This window comes from Schistocerca americana, chromosome 5 (genome assembly GCF_021461395.2).
Source record: "Schistocerca americana isolate TAMUIC-IGC-003095 chromosome 5, iqSchAmer2.1, whole genome shotgun sequence".
NCBI classification, from domain to species: domain Eukaryota; kingdom Metazoa; phylum Arthropoda; class Insecta; order Orthoptera; family Acrididae; genus Schistocerca; species Schistocerca americana.
In genome coordinates, this window is record NC_060123.1 from 75,834,055 (window position 1) to 75,852,484 (window position 18,430).

The following is an 18,430-nucleotide window of genomic DNA, read 5'->3' on the forward strand; positions in this document are numbered from 1 at the left end:
TATCGGTCTTTGTTTTAAGCCGATTGCTAATGTTATTACTACCTTGTTCTGCAATTTGTGCAGAAAACATTTGTGACAAATCGTTTATGCACAGAGGTTTTTCACTATCTAGTTCTAAGGTGTCCTCAAACTCAGATTCTACTTCCCGTGTTTCGCTTGGCACGCTTTCGATGAACTGAACATACCCATCGACTCATTAACATAACCACTGTCTTCATTCATGTCGTCCTTCATACCTTGTTTTAATTGCGACGTGCTCATCATCTGAATTTGAACGTTGACGTGCGTATGATACTCAACGTAAGCCTGTTGCCGTACCGCGGAGTCATCTGTGCTCTCATCTAGTGAACTGCTGCCACCTAGTGCATTACATACTTTTTCGTTTCGCTCGTTCTGACATACTGCCGATTTTGCATGCATTTTCATTTTGTTAACACTTTATATATCATCTTTTAATGACCTGTAAAGTTTGCCATTAATTATCTTGCCCAATATATTGTAAGTTCGCACCGCAGCACATACAATGCTCGTTGCACAGATATTTACGCCCAATATTTATGTTAAATCTGTATTGTAGTGAGTAGAATATTGACGAATGTCCTGCGACGTGGCGCCACGTGTATCACTATTCCCTAGTAACTGAACCTTGAGTCCTATCGCAGGAAAAGCTACACATAACACTAACGTGCCGAGAGATACGCTAATGTTACCCCCTGAGAGGATTTCAAAGTTCGACCGTGAGTGTGTCTAATGAAAAGGGCTGTCGGACTATAATTTAGAATTTTGTGAAGTTAACAGTAAAACCAAACGGGCCTTAACCTTGAGAGTTAACAAAAGTTGTAACATTGTAAGTGAATGAAAAAAATTTACGGTCACCAGCCTAACTAGGCACATTAATTTGGAAATATATATTTGAGAAAATTGGATATTAGTTACTGAAGTTACTTTTGTTCATATATCCCTTTGAAGAACAAACAGGATACAAAATGACACAGTGCACTCTGTACTGTGTATTACAGCAGTTACCAATAACACACACCAGTAAATCATGGGGTGCAGAACTGCACCGAGCTCATACTAATGACGACCACGACCAATAGCAATACTTAATCAGAATACTGAAATGTCATTGCATTAAGTTCAGAATTAATTTTGGACATGAGTGGCTTCCATCTTGACTGACACGAAGAACACAAATAAAGATAAATAATATCTTAAAAACACTGCTTGAGCTCCTCTGCATATAGCAATTTTCCTTCATAACAATAATAGATCTTTTCTTTTTTCTTAATAGGAGGACAATGTGGTGGGGACCCAAAAACTGGTACAGTTTCACTAGTAGCCAAGGATCTTTGATTATTTCAAAAGTAAAAACAAACTACACGGCATCTACCTGGGAGCCCATGTCAATGGCCCTCTGAGTCTCGTGGACGAATAGCGCGAGCTGGGTTTCTTCACACGATCGTCTTTTTCGAAACCCATGCTCATTCCTACAGAGTAGATTTGTAGTCTCCAGAAAACTTAAAATGGTTCAAATGGCTCTGAGCACTATGGGACTTCACATCTAAGGACATCACTCCCCTAGAACTTATAACTACTTAAACCTAACTAACTTAAGGATATCACACACATCCATGCCCGAGGCAGGATTCGAACCTGCGACCGTTGCAGTCGCGCGGATCCAGATTGAAGCACCTAGAACCACTCGGCCACTCCGGCCGGCTCCAGGAAAGTCATTATACTCTAACATAATACGTGTTCCAAAATGCTACAACCGATCGACATTAGAGACATAGGTCTATAGTTTTGCACATCTGTTCGACGTCCCTTCTTGACAACGGGGATGACCGGTGCCCTTTTCCAATCCTTTGGAACGTTACGCTCTTCTAGAGATCTGCGGTACACCGTTGCAAGAAGGGGGGCAAGTTCCTTCGCGTACTCTTTTTTACTCTCAAGTTTTAATAACGTCCATCCCAAATCCTGTGTCGTTTCAGCGACACTCTCTCCCCTGTTTCGCGGTAATATAAAACGCGTTGCTCTTTCTGGAAATTTATCGATATACTCCGTCAATCTCATCTGGTGAGATACAGACCTCGCTGTAGTACGCCAAAAAAGGACAGGAAAGCGTGGCGTAGGCGGTCTGTTTAGTAGATCTGTTACAATTCCTAAGTGTTCAAATGTTCAAATACAAACTGCTGAGGTCATCGCCCCCTAGACTGACACACTATATAAACTAACTTACGCTAATAGTAACACACACACACACACACATCCATGCCCCAGGGAGGACTCGAAGCTCTGACTGGAGGGGCCGCGCAATCCGGGTCAGGTCGCCTCAAGCCGCGCGGCTAGTCCGTACGGCTGCAAGTGTTTTGCCAATAAAACGCTGTCTTTGCTTTGACTTCCCACAACATTTTCTATTCCTTTTTTTCCACTTTAAGTTCTTCGTAATTGTATATATTTGAATTCACGGCCTTTATATTTGACTGATTTATCGTGTAACCGAAGTTTAACTAATTCCTTTTAGCACATATGTGAATGATCTCACACTTTTCATCATTTGGGATCAAATGCCAATTTTTGCACCACACAAATATCTTTTCTAAATCGTTTTACAATTTTTTGGATCTTCTGATGACTTTACTAGTCGATAAACGAAAACATCATCTACAAATTTGCAAACAACTTAAGACGACTGCTCAGATTGTCTCCTAAATCGTTTGTATGGATAATGAACAGCAGATGTCCTATAACATCTGCTTTACTCGATGACTTTCCGTCAGATACTACGAAGTGTGACCTCTCTCACGGGTAATCACGAATCCAGTCACATAACTGAGTCTATATTCCATAAGCACACAGTTTCCCTACAAGCCGCTTTCGTCTTACAGTGTCAAAAGAATTCTAGAATTTCACAAATACGGAATCAATTTGAAGTCCCTTTTCAACAGCACTCATAACATGGAGTCTGGAAAAAGCTAGTTGTGTTTCACAAGACCGATGTCTCCTAAACCATTGCTGACTGTGTGTTCTCCGAGGTAATTCATAATGTTCGTTCACAGTATACGTTCCAAAATCCTGCTGCATATCGACGTTAATGATATGGGCCTGTAATTTAGTGGCTTACTCCTACTACCTTTGCCGGCCGTTGTGGCCGAGCGGTTCTAGGCGCTTCAGTCTTTAATCACGCGACCGCTACGGTCGCAGGTTCGAATCTTACATCGGTAGTTCTAAGTTCCAGGGAACTGATGACCTCAAATGTTAAGTTCCATAGTGGTCAGAGCCATTTGAACCATCTTTGAACCTCCTACCACTCTCGAATATTGGCATGACCTATGCTGAAAAAAGTTGTTCGGTAGCATTCATTTCGTGCGATCTGTGTGACCAAATCATTCACTCCAATTGTCTAGAATGTTCTTCAAACCAATCAGAAACAATTTTGGCCCAGTGGCATGGCACATTGTCACCCATAAAAATATCTTCGTTGTTTGGGGAAATGAAGCCAACGAATGGCTGCAGCCGGTCTCCGAACAAAGCCGTGTCTAGTCAATGATCGGCTCAGTTGGACCAGACGCCGCAGTTCATTCTACACTACTGGCCATTAAAATTGCTACACCAAGAAGAAATGCAGATGATAAACGGGTATTCATGGGACAAATATATTATACTAGAACTGACATGTGATTATATTTTCACGCAATTTGGGTGCATAGATCCTAAGAAACCAGTACCCAGAACAATCACCTCTGGCCGTAATAACAGCCTTGATACGCCTGGGCATTGAGTCAAACGGAGCTTGGATAGCGTGTACAGGTACAGCTGCCCATGCAGCTTCAACACGATACCACAGTTCATCAAGAGTAGTGACTGGCGTATTGTGACGAGCCAGTTGCCCGGCCACCATTGACCAGATCTTTTCAATTGGTGAGAGATCTGGAGAATGTGCTGGCAAGTGCAGCAGTCGAACATTTTCTGTATCCAGAAAGGCCCGTACAGAACCTGAAACATGCGGTCGTGCATTACCCTGCTGAAATGTAGGGTTTCGCAGCGATCGAATGAAGGGTAGAGCCACGGGTCGTAACACATCTGAAATGTAACGTCCACTGTTCAAAGTGCCGTCAATGCGAACAATAGGTGACCGAGACGTGTAACCTGTGGTACCCCATACCATCACGCCGGGTAATACGCCAGTTTGGCGATGACGAATACACGCTTCCAATGTGCGTTCACCGCGATGTCGCCAAACACGGATGCGACCATCATGATGCTGTAAACAGAACCTGAATTCATCCGAAAAAATGACGTTTTGCCATTCGTGCACCCAGGTTCGTCATTGAGTACACCATCGCAGGCGCTCCTGTCTGTGATGCAGCGTCAAGGGTAACCGGAGCCATGGTCTCCGAGCTGATAGTCCACGTTGCTGTAAACGTCGTCGAACGGTTGGTGCAGATGGTTGATGTCTTGCAACGCCCCCATCTGTTGATTCAGGGATCGAGACGTGGCTGCACGATCCGTTGCAGCCATGCGGATGAGATGCTAGTGGTAAGAGACCGTTGGGATCCAGCACGGCGTTCCGTATTACCCTCCTGAACCCACCGATTCCATGTTCTGCTGACAGTAATTGGATCTCGATCAACGCGAGCAGCAATGTCGCGATACGATAAACCGCAATGTACTTTCTCTGTCTCTCCATCTTCTGCTTGCAACGTCGGCTTGTTTGTCTAAAATGCTGTTATCAGCATTCACTTGCTGTCGATTCTGTTGAGAACAATCCTACCGCTCAACTCTTCATATTAACTCACGCTCGCTCTACCTTCTTGTTCATAATGATTCCTACTCCCCTTATACCACTTTCTTATGCTGTTAATATTACCCTACATTCGTCTGATCAGAAATACTTGTCGCATCTACATATCACTTCAGTGACCCGCAGTATATCTAGATTAAGCCTTTGCATTATCCTTCCCTGTTTTTTCAGTTTGCTTAAGACGGTGAGGCCTCAGACATTCCGGTCCCCGACTAGTTCAATGTTACTATTTCGTTAGTATTAACATCTTTTTCTTATGTTCACCTCTCCTTTGGCGCATCACTTCCGCGCTGGATGCAATTAGAGTTCGCAATTCTCAGCAATGCTCTTATAGTTGATTGGCGTTCCTTGGTCTGGAGCCGAGTGGAGGGTCTCAACCAAAGGCTTCGTCGACTCTGTGACGGACTTGGCTGCAGAATTCTAGACCTGCGTTATAGTGTGGGAATTTGTAGGACTCTCCTTGCTAGGTCAAGGCTGCACTACAAAAGGAAGCAGCTACTCGTGTAGCAGAGCACTCTTGGAGTCAACATAAGGGTTTTTTGGGCCAGGCAGAAGTCTGAGGTGCTCCGATAAACACTCGCCAGTCGCTATGCAGCAACGACAGTCAAACGCCATTCAGAATACAGACACTTCGACTGTCATAATTTTATCTTTAAACTGTCAATATATTCCTAATAAAGTTCCAGAATTTACTGCCCTCTTGGAAAGTTGTGGCGCTAAAATTAATCTTGAGACCGAGAATTGGCTGAAACACGAAGTTGAAAACTCTGAGACATTTAGCAAGTGGTGGAATGTATATCGGAGAGAGAGATTAGAGGGCTTAGGAGGGAGGGGGTGTGGAGGGGGGATATTTGTTGCACCTGACAAATTTTGTCTCTATTGAGATCAAAGTTGAGTGTGGCAGTGAAGTTATTTCGTCGAATATAAAACGTTTGAATGAAATCAAGTTAATTATTGGATGTTTTTACCGGCCACACGATTCCGTTCTGACAGTTCTCGAGTCATTTGAAGAAAGTCTACAGTCAATAACGTGTAAATACCCTGATCCTGCAATACTAGTGGGAGGTGACTTTAACATGCCGAGTATAGACTGGGATCTCTATAGATTCGTTGCGGGCGGTACAGACCGATAGTCATGAGAAACACTTTTGAACACGTTTTCTGAAATATGTCTTGAGCAGCTAGCTCGGCAGCCCTCACGCAATGGAAATATCGTAGACCTTGTAATTACAAATACGCCTGACCTTATCGACAACGTCAGTAAAGAAACATGAATTAGCGATCGTGATGTCATTACAGTTACTATGATTACGAAATTAATAAGTCTCAAGAAGGCTAGAAGAGTTTTAATGCGTGAAAGAGTAGATAAGCAGTTGTTAGTAACTCACTTAGACAGTCAATTGACATCCCTTAGTTCCAGCAGGATGAATGTAGAGGTATTATGGGCAACGTTTAAGCAGATTGTAAGTCGATGTCTCGAAGGATGTGTGTCTAGTGGATGGATAAAGGATGGAGAAGACCCACCAGGGTTTAATAACGGAATTGGGAGGATGCTGAGAAGGCATAGGCTGTTGCACTCTCAGTTCAAAGTAGAACGCACAAATGACGACAAGCGGAGGTTAGTAGAAATTCGTACGACTGTGAAAAGATCTGTACATGAAGCATGCACGAAATACCACCATCACACCTTAGTAACAGATCTGACAGAGAATCCGAGAAAATAGTGGTCTTACGTAAAGCCGCTAAGCTGGTCTACGACTTCCATCAGTCCCTTGTTGACCATTCTAGTTTGGCAGTTGAAGATAACAAAACGAAAGTCGAAATTTTAAATTTCATATTCAACAAATCCTTCACACAAGAAAATCGTCCGAACATAATGTCATTGAACCTTCGGACAGACTCCCGTATGGAAGACACAGTAATAAGCATCCGTAGCGCAGAGTAACATCTGCAAGATTTTAAATTAAATAAATCACTAGGTCCGGTTTGAATCCCAATTCGATTTCACCGAGAGTACTCTACGGTATTGGCCTCTTTCTAGCTCACATTTATCGTGACTCTGTCACCCACCATGAAGTCCCAAGCGACTAGAAAGAAATGAAGCCCTGTCACCCACCATGAAGTCCCAAGCGACTAGAAAGAAATGAAGGCGACTCCACTGTATAAGAAGAGTAAGAGAACGGATCCACAAAATTACAGGCCAGTATCCATGACTTCGGTTTGCTTCAAGATCCTTGAATATATTCTCAGTTCGAATATGATAAACATCCTTGAGACTGGGAAACTTTGTCCACGAATCAACATGGTTTTAGAAAGCATAGCTAGTACGAAACTCAGCTTGCCATTTTTTCGTATGATATACTGCGAACTACGGATCAAAAGCAACATGCAGATTCCATATTTCTAGATTTGGGGAAAGCATTTGACACGGTACCTCATGCAGGCTGTTAACAAAGGAGCATACATTCATATAGAATAAGTTAACAGACATTGAGTGGCTCGAAGACATCTTAATGAACAGAAACCAGTATGTCGTCCTCGACGACGAATATTCGTCAGAGACCAGAGTAGCGTTCGGAGTATCCCGGGGAAGTATGATAGGGCAATTGCTGTTCTCTATATACAAAAATGTTTTGGGGGATAGGCTGGGCAGCAAACTGATTTAGTTTGCTGTTGATGTTGTGGTGTACGGTAAGGTGTCGACGTTGAGTGGCTGTAGGAAGACACCTGACGGCTTACACAAAATTTCCAGTCGGTGTGTTGAATGTCAGCTATCTCCAAATGTAGAAAAATGTAAGTTGACGCGGATGAGTAGGAATAACAAACCTGTAAAGTTCGGATACAGTGTTGCCAATGTCCCGTTTGACGCTGTCAAATCGTTTAAATATATGGCGTAACCTTGCAAAGCTGTGTGAAATGGAACGAGGTTGTGGGAACTGTGGTAAGGAAAGCGAATAGTCGGCTTCCGTACGTTGGGAGAATCTTAGGACAGAGTGGTTCACCCGTAAAGCAGACCGCATGTAGGACGCTGGTGCGACCTATTCTTGAGTGCTACTCGAGTGTTTGGGATCCGTAGCATGGCGGATTGAAAGAAGAGATCGAAGCAGTTCAGAGGCGAGTTGCTAGATTTTCTACCGGTAGAGTCGAACAATACGTAAGAGATATGGAGATGCTTAGTGAACTCAAATGGGAATCCCTGGAGGGAAGGTGACGTCCTTTTCGAGAAACTCTATTGAGAAAATTTAGAAAACCGGCATTTGATGCTGACTGGCAAACGATTCTACTGCTACCAAAGTACATTCCGCGTACGAACCTCAGCGATAAGATACAATAATTTAGGGCTCATACGGTGTGTGTGAGCTTAGCAGCTCATGCATCGAAGCTGCTTACAAGAATAATATACAGAAGAATGGAAAAGAAAATTGAAAATGCGCTAGGTGACGATCAGTTTGGCTTTAGGAAAAGTAGAGGGACGAGAGAGGCAATTCTGACGTTACGGCTAATAATGGAAGCAAGGCTAAAGAAATATCAAGACACTTTCATAGGATTTGTCGACCTGGAAAAAGCGTTCGACAATATAAAATGGTGCAAGCTGTTCGAGATTCTGAAAAAAGTAGGGGTAGGCTATAGGGAGAGACGGGTCATATACAATATGTACAACAACCAAGAGGGAATAATAAGAGTGGACGATCAAGAACGAAGTGCTCGTATTAAGAAGGGTGTAAGACAAGGCTGTAGCCTTTCGCCCCTACTCTTCAATCTGTACATCGAGGAAGCAATGATGGAAATAAAAGAAAGGTTCAGGAGTGGAATTAAAATACAAGGTGAAAGGATATCAGTGATACGATTCGCTGATGACATTGCTATCCTGAGTGAAAGTGAAGACGAATTAAATGATCTGCTGAATGGAATGAACAGTCTAATGAGTACACAGTATGGTTTGAGAGTAAATCGGAGAAAGACGAAGGTAATGAGGAGTAGTAGAAATGAGAACATCGAGAAATGATGGTCACGAAGTCAATGAAGTTAAGAAATTCTGCTACCTAGGCAGTAAAATAACCAATGACGGACGGAGCAAGGAGGACATCAAAAGCAGACTCGCTATGTCAAAAAAGGCATTTCTGACCAAGAGAAGTCTACTAATATCAAATACCGGCCTTAATTTGAGGAAGAAATTTCTGAGGATGTACGTCTGGAGTACAGCATTGTATGGTAGTGAAACATGGACTGTGGGAAAACCGGAACAGAAGAGAATCGAAGCATTTGAGATGTGGTGCTATAGACGAATGTTGAAAATTAGGTGGACTGATAAGGTAAGGAATGAGGAGGTTCTATGCAGAATCGGAGAGAAAAGGGATATGTGGAAAACACTGATAAGGAGAAGGGACAGGATGATAGGACGTCTGCTAAGACATGAGGGAATGACTTCCATGGTACTAGAGGGAGCTGTAGAGGGCAAAAACTGTAGAGGAAGACAGAGATTGGAATACGTGAAGCAAATAATTGAGGACGTAGGTTGCAAGTGCTACTCTCAGATGAAGAGGTTAGCACAGGAAAGGAATTCGTGGCGGGCCGCATCAAACCAGTCAGTAGACTGATGACCAAAAAAAAAAAAAAAAGGTGTGTATAGGCTGTCGGTCTTTCCTCGCTCTATTTGCGAGTGAAACAGGAAAGGAGTGGTACAGGGTGCCCTCCGCCACGCACCGTACGGAGGTTCGTGGAGTTTCTATGCAGATGTGAATGTAGATACGAATGGGTGGGTACTCATGAATCTTTTATCACTCGTCATGTCACTAGTCCTTATAAGTCTTTGATGCAGTGGTTTTCATTGCCCTGTGCATCCTCATGCAGCTGATCATTGCTGATTCATCCGCCCATTAGGGGCAGTTTCCCGCCGAATGGAGGAGAGATTGCCCGCAGCCTGAATCCCCTTGCCCACTACAAGGACATCTTGGGCCGGAAGTCTTCGACCGTCATTGCAGATGATTATTGTTCAAATTTCAAGCAGTCACTAAGGTTCAAACTCTGGACCCAAGACGTTTTGATTACTTGACACAGACACTGTCCCTAGACGACGGATGCTCAAACGTCTGTCATGTGTGTTATATTGACCCTAAGGAAATGGGACACGTCCCACTTATAGGTTACTCCAACGTGCGGATCTGTTGTGTGTTCAGCGGCCCATCACACCATCATATTGCCAGGTACGGTGGCTATGAAAACAGTATGGTGAGCAAAGGTCCCTACATCCCCACACAGACGCTGGTGTGAATACTACGCATCGTCCGCCTTTGCTGTCATCGTTAATGAATATTCTTTAACTGGAAGTTGTATCAGATTTACTTTATTTTGCTCTAGCATACTTATTACCTGTAGAAGACGCTCTATTTAGACTTCAAACTTAATTTTCTTCCGTTAACACGGGAGTTCAAGCAAACACTTAACAGACTTTCCTTGTGCGGGATGCTTACGTCTGCAGGACACAGATGCACCAGTGAAGTATTATTTAGAAACGCTAGGGAAATAGTAGCTGATAAATCTTGAGAGGGTCACTCTTTACACAGTAGGAACATTTATAAAAGAATAGATAACGTAGTGTGTGGACTCTGACCTACATATTTTTCCCTTATTTTCGCTGGACGTACGTACCTGAAGTCCACGGAAGCTATTAATGCCCCTGTGGGGAACTGTAGAACGCAAATCCGTGACGGTAATAAAGTCAGGGACAAAAATATGCGCCCAATAATTCGTGCTTAAAAACGAGATAATTAGCCTCACGGTGATTTATGTCTGGGTCGGTGTGGGAGAGGGGTACAGTGGAGAGAGGGGCGGTGCGGGGTGGGCGGTATGGGAGGGGGGGGGGGGATGTATGTGGTCAGTGCGATTGTGGCTGTGGCCCCAGCCATTTCCACTACATGCTTGGCTGCAGAATGTTTCGTGCCCTATCTACATCTGAGTTCTTAGTAATACGTTTTCAATAATATGAGTGTGTGACAAAATGTACACAAGCACACTGCGGCATTTACTCTTCGCTGTTTATATTATATAAAATGTCTACTAACAGTGTGTCAGCTGAGCTGTGGAACACAAGAAACCGTAACAGTTTTACTCTGACGTAGACGAAGAGGATACACTGCAGGAACGAGTAAGTAACGCGTTGAGACTGATCATCAACAGCTAGAACATCAGCAATTGTAGAGGACTGCCCATGAAATAAGTACACTCAAGCTCATGTCCAGGTGCATCATACAGTTTTAAACTCCTGTTAATGGTCAACGGCATAAATCTTCGCATCATGTGTCTTTCTGTGGCCACACAGTATCCTCAAGAATTCCATAAAGTTTGAAACTCAACTGTAGTTTAAGATTTCCGTAATAAAAAGGCAACGAAATTTTTATTGCATTCTTTTCATAAGGACAACAACAACGACGGAACCCTTAGTATGTTAGAACGGTTTACGTTATCACCTTCTTCACATCTGTGATGGAATGACAAGAATGGCTGCCGACTTTGAAACAATTTACGATACAGCAGTGCCTGTGTTATTCCAAATTACGATGTAATGTTCCTTCGGACACGCATGCACTGCAGCGACTACAGTTGTTATGAAATAAATTAAAATAGCTCGCAGTTGCTAATATGGACACCCATCAATACATAACGGAAATGACGATAGTGAAAATTTGCTCCAGGCCAAGTCTCGAACCCGGATTTCCGGCTTATGACGACAGTCACTGGCATCATTCTGCTATACAGCTGATGGTAGTCCATATTCGCGACTGCGAATTAATTTCATGCACTTCGTAACGGCTGTAGTCGCCGCAGTGCCCGCTCCTTCCGACAAGCATGCAGCCGGAAGGAATATTGCAGTGTAATTTCAAATAACACGGGAACTGCGATGTCGTATTTATGCCTCAGATAAAAATATCTCCCCTGTAAAGGAATATACATAGTGGATGTACGAGTACAGCTCGTACATACCCTGGTTGACGACACATACTTACTCGTGTCACGTCGAAAGTTACAACACCTGACCGTGACGTCATGGCGGCATTGTAACGGCCGTTAAAACGAAACAGACAATGACAGCTCAGTGTTTCGACGGCCATTAAATCGAAACTGGCAAGTCAGTAAGTTGCAGCCATCTTGGACGTGCTCAAAAAAATCGGAAATATCTTAATGTTGCGCTATGTTAAAATAGTCGATAATTTATCAAGATTTTGTCAATACTGGAGCAACTCGGCACTAATGATCTAACTTTCGGGTTAAGCTGCACTCGTCAGAAAGCATGGTTCGATCCCTATACCACACTTGGTGTCAGGCGCAATGGAGTCCCAAATTAAGTAATTCGGCATCCACATCATTATTTATCACAAATATGTAAGTACATACAAAAGTTAGTTTGATGTCAAAAACACTTAAAAACGTTATTGGTGCCATTTACAGTATTTACATGTGTAAACGTCAGAAAAAAATATGTAAAATAGGAGATGGTAGCGGGAGGGGGAAAAGTGTCGCTGGGGCTGATCCTCTCAGGTGCTAGGAACGTGGATTTGCCCCAAAGAGTGCTTTATGTAGCTGCTGAACTACATGTATAATATAGCTTACTACTTTCCGGTATGAATGTAGAAATTATGAAAATCGGCAGTTTTCTTATAGTAACAAAGAGCGTATGTTGAAAATTTAGTCAAAGAGCAGTCATAAGGAAATAAAGTCCAGCAAATACAATTAGAAAATAAATGAAAGCATATGCACTAATGAAAGGTGCAAGTAGATCTACATCTACGTCTACATTTATACTCCGCAAGCCACCCAACGGTGTGTGGCGGAGGGCACTTTTCGTGCCACTGTCATTACCTCTCTTTCCTGTTCCAGTCGCGTATGGTTCGCGGGAAGAACGACTGTCTGAAAGCCTCCGTGCGCGCTCTAATCTCTCTAATTTTACATTCGTGATCTCCTCGGGAGGTATAAGTAGGGGGAAGCAATATATTCGATACCTCATCCAGAAACGCACCCTCACGAAACCTGGCGAGCAAGCTACACCACGATGCAGAGCGCCTCTCTTGCAGAGTCTGCCACGTGAGTTTATTAAACATCTCCGTAACGCTATCACGGTTACCAAATAACCCTGTGACGAAACGCGCCGCTCTTCTTTGGATCTTCTCTATCTCCTCCGTCAAACCGATCTGGTACGGATCCCACACTGATGAGCAATACTCAAGTATAGGTCGAACAAGTGTTTTGTAAGCCACCTCCTTTTTTGATGGACTACATTTTCCAAAGACTCTCCCAATGAATCTCAACCTGGTACCCGCCTTACCAACAATTAATTTTATATGATCTTTCCACTTCAAATCGTTCTGCACGCATACTCCCAGATATTTTACAGAAGTAACTGCTACCAGTGTTTGTTCCGCTATCGTATAATCATACAATAAAGGATCCTTCTTTCTATGTATTCGCAATACATTACATTTGTCTATGTTAAGGGTCAGTTGCCACTCCCTGCACCAAGTGCCTATCCGCTCCAGATCTTCCTGCATTTCGCTACAATTTTCTAATGCCGCAACGTCTCTGTATACTACAGCATCATCCGCAAAAAGCCGCATGGAACTTCCGACACTATCTACTAGGTCATTTATATACATATATTGTGAAAAGCAATGGTCCCATAACACTCCCCTGTGGCACGCCAGAGGTTACTTTAACGTCTGTAGACGTCTCTCCATTGATAACAACATGCTGTGTTCTGTTTGCTAAAAACTCTTAAATCCAGCCACACAGCTGGTCTGATATTCCGTAGGCTCTTACTTTGTTTATCAGGCGACAGTGCGGAACTGTATCGAACGCCTTCCGGAAGTCAAGAAAAATACCATCTACCTGGGAGCCTGTATCTAATATTTCATGGGTCTCATGTACAAATAAAGCGAGTTGGGTCTCACACGATCGCTGTTTCCGGAATCCATGTTGATTCCTACATAGTAGATTCTGGGTTTCCAAAACGACATGATACTCGAGCAAAAAACATGTTCTAAAATTCTACAACAGATCGACGTCAGAGATATAGGTCTATAGTTTTGCGCATCTGCTCGACGACCCTTCTTGAAGACTGGGACTATCTGTGCTCTTTTCCAATCATTTGGAACCCTCCGTTCCTCAAGAGACTTGCGGTACACGGCTGTTAGAAGGGGGGCAAGTTCTTTCGCGTACTCTGTGTAGAATCGAATTGGTATCCCGTCGGGTCCAGTGGACTTTCCTCTATTGAGTGATTCCAGTTGCTTCTCTATTCCTTGGACACTTATTTCGATGTCAGCCATTTTTTCGTTTGTGCGAGGATTTAGAGAAGGAACTGCAGTGCGGTTTTCCTCTGTGAAACAGCTTTGGAAAAAGGTGTTTAGTATTTCAGCTTTACGCGTGCCATCCTCTGTTTCAATGCCATCATCATCCCGTAGTGTCTGAATATGCTGTTTCGAGCCACTTACTGATTTAACGTAAGACCAGAACTTCCTACGATTTTCTGTCAAATCGGTACATAGAATTTTACTTTCGAATTCACTCAACGCTTCACGCATAGCCCTCCTTACGCTAACTTTGACATCGTTTAGCTTCTGTTTGTCTGAGAGGTTTTGGCTGCGTTTAATCTTGGAGTGAAGCTCTCTTTGCTTTCGCAGTAGTTTCCTAACTTTGTTGTTGTACCACGGTGGGTTTTTCCCGTCCCTCACAGTTTTACTCGGCACGTATAAAACGCATTTTACGATTGCCTTGAACTTTTTCCATAAACACTCAACATTGTCAGTGTCGGAACAGAAATTTTCGTTTTGATCTGTTAGGTAGTCTGAAATCTGCCTTCTATTACTCTTGCTAAACAGATAAACCTTCCTCCATTTTTTTATATTCCTGTTAACTTCCACATTCAGGGATGCTGCAACGGCCTTATGATCACTGATTCCCTGTTCTGTACATACAGAGTCGAAAAGATCGGGTCTGTTTGTTATCAGTAGGTTCTCTGTTTAATTGCTCGAGGTGCCGGCCGAAGTGGCCGTGCGGTTAAAGGCGCTGCAGTCTGGAACCGCAAGACCGCTACGGTCGCAGGTTCGAATCCTGCCTCGGGCATGGATGTTTGTGATGTCCTTAGGTTAGTTAGGTTTAACTAGTTCTAAGTTCTAGGGGACTAATGACCTCAGCAGTTGAGTCCCATAGTGCTCAGAGCCATTTGAACCATTTTTTGGTCGAGGTAATTTTCGAATAGTGCACTCAGTATAATGTCACTCGATGCTCTGTCCCTACCACCCGTCCTAAACATCTGAGTGTCCCAGTCTATATCTGGTAAATTGAAATCTCCACCTAAGACTATAACATGCTGAGAAAATTTATGTGAAATGTATTCCAAATTTTCTCTCAGTTGTTCTGCCACTAATGCTGCTGAGTCGGGAGGTCGGTAAAAGGAGCCAATTATTAACCTAGCTCGGTTGTTGAGTGTAACCTCCACCCATAATAATTCAAAGGAACTATCCAATTCTACTTCACTACAGGATAAACTACTACTAACAGCGACGAACACTCCACCACCAGTTTCATGCAATGTATCCTTTCTAAACACCGTCTGTACCTTTGTAAAAATTTCGGCAGAATTTATCTCTGGCTTAAGCCAGCTTTCTGTACCTTTTAACGATTTCAGCTTCGGTGCTTTCTATCAGCGCTTGAAGTTCTGGTACTTTACCAACGCAGCTTCGACAGTTGACAATTACAATACCGATTGCTGCTTGGTCCCCGCATGTCCTGACTTTGCCCTGCACCCGTTGAGGCTGTTGCCCTTTCTGTACTTGCCCAAGGCCATCTAACCTAAAAAACCGCCCAGCCAACGCCACACAACCCCTGCTACCCATGTAGCCGCTTGTTGCGTGTAGTGGACTCCTGACCTATCCAGCGGAACCCGAAATCCCACCACCCTATGGCGCAAGTCGAGGAATCTGCAGCCCACACAGTCGCAGAACCGTCTCAGCCTCTGATTCAGACCGTCCACTCGGCTCTGTACCAAAGGTCCGCAGTCAGTCCTGTCGACGATGCTGCAGATGGTGAGCTCTGCTTTCATCCCGCTAGCGAGACTGGCAGTCTTCACCAAATCAGATAGCCGCCGGAAGCCAGAGAGGATTTCCTCCGATCCATAGCAACACACATCATTGGTGCCGACATGAGCGACCACCTGCAGATGGGTGCACCCTGTACCCTTCATGGCATCAGGAAGGACCCTTTCCACATCTGGAATGACTCCCCCCGGTATGCACACAGAGTGCACATTGGATTTCTTCCCCTCTCTTGCTGCCATTTCCCTAAGGGGCCCCATTACGCGCCTGACGTTGGAGCTCCCAACTACCAGTAAGCCCACCCTCTGCGACCGCCCGGATCTTGCAGCCTGAGGGGCAACCTCTGAAACAGGACAAACAGCGATGTCAGACCGAAGATCAGTATCAGCCTGAGACAGAGCCTGAAACCGGTTCGTCAGACAAACTGGAGAGGCTTTCCGTTCAGCCCTCCGGAATGTCTTTCGCCCCCTGCCACACCTTGAGACGACCTCCCACTCTACCACAGGTGAGGGATCAGCCTCAATGCGGGCAGTATCCCGGGCAACCACAGTCGTAGTCCGATCAGGGGATGCGTGGGACGAGCTGGCCGTCCCCGACAAACCCCCATCCGGATCCCCACAGTGATGCCCATTGGCAACAGCCTCAAGCTGTGTGACGGAAGCCAACACTGCCTGAAGCTGGGAGCGAAGGGATGCCAACTCAGCCAGCATCCGAACACAGCAGTTGCAATCCCTACCCATGATAAAAACTGTTTTGCAAAGAACGTCTGAACTAATCTACAGAGAGCGCAAACAAATCGACAAAATTTAAACGGTTATTAAAATACAAGATTGCCTAGTAAAAGGAGTAGTGCTGCTACTTGCGCACTGCTGACACTGCTCGGCGGCGGAAGGAGACTACGCGAATTTACACTATTCAGGTACTAAAACGCGATGCTACACTCTCAAATACTATAATACGACCGAAATTTATGAATTAAACAATGCAAGTACCAAAAACACGCAAAGAAATTAAGAATTAAACTATGTAACAAAGATTGAGCTACGAGTATACGACTTGCTGCTGCAGCTGCTTACGTAAGTGGAATTCTATATACCGAATAACGACGCACTACCGAAAAACGAAGCACGACGAAGGATTTAACCGAGTGGAACGGAAATCGTGGATGCGACGGAAATGGAAATGAGCGCATGGCATCGTTGGCCGGGAGGCCCCTATTCGGGGAAGTTCGGCCGCCAAGTGCAAGTCTTATTTCAGTCGACGCCACATTGGACGACTTGTGCGCCGATAATGAGGATGACATGATGATGAGGACAACATAGTACCCAGTTCCTGATCGGTGAAAATCTCCGAGCCTACGAGAAATCGAACCCGAGGTCGCTTGCATGGCAGGCGAGCACGTTACCACTCAACTAAGCAGGCGGACGGTAGATGCGATATATATGTAAGACAGACAAATGATTAGAATTAGAGAAAAATTGGATGATTTATTCAACACGAAGTGCTTCAGAAATTGAGCAACTCAGTAATGCGTTGGTCCACCTCTGGGCTTTATGCAAGCAGTTACTCGGTTTGGCTTTGATTGATAGACCGAATGGATGTCTTCCCGAGAGATGTCGTGCCAAATTATCTCCAAGTGGCACGTTAGAATATCAACATCCTGAGGCGGTTGGTGGACTCTGTCCATAATGCTCCAAACATTCTCAAATGAGGAAAGACTTCGCTAGTCAAGGAAGGGTTTGTTTGGCAAGCGCAAAGACTAGCAGTTGAAATTCTCGCTGTGTGCGGTCGGGCATTATCTGACTGACTTATGCGTGCTCTCGGGTGCCCTAAACTCGTTTAGGGCACCCGAGAGCACGCATAAGGGCCGCTACACGACTTGGTAAGGACTCAACTAATGTCTGAAGTAGTGCTGGATGGAATTCACACCATGAATCATGCAGGGCTGTCCATAAGTACTTCAGAATAAGGAGATAGCTTTTGGACAGCACATTGTAAGGCATCCTAGAGACGCTCAATATCGTTCATCTCTGGGGTGTTTGGTGGACAGCGGAAGTTTTTGAACTCAGAAGAGTGTTCCTAGAGCCATTCTATAGCAATTATGGAGGTATGGGATGTCGCTTTGTCGTGCTGGAACTGTCCAAGTCCGTCGGAATGTGCTATGGACATGAATGGATGCAGGTGACAATACGGGATGCTTACGTACGTGTCACCGGTCAGAGTCGTGTCTGGAAGTATCGTTGATTCCATATCACTCCAATTACAAACACTCCACACCATTAGAGAGCCTCCACCAGCTTGAACAGTCCCCTGCTGACATGTAGGGTCCATGGATTCATGAGGTTGTCTCCATACCGTACACATCCATCCGCTCGATACAATTTGAAAGGAGACTCGTCCGACCATGCCACATGTTTCCAGTCATCAACAGTCCAGTGTCGGTGTTGATGAGCCCAGGCGAGGCGTAAAGCTTTGTGTCGTGCAGCCATCAAGGCTCTCGTCTCCAAAAGCCCATATCGATGATATTTCATTGAATGAT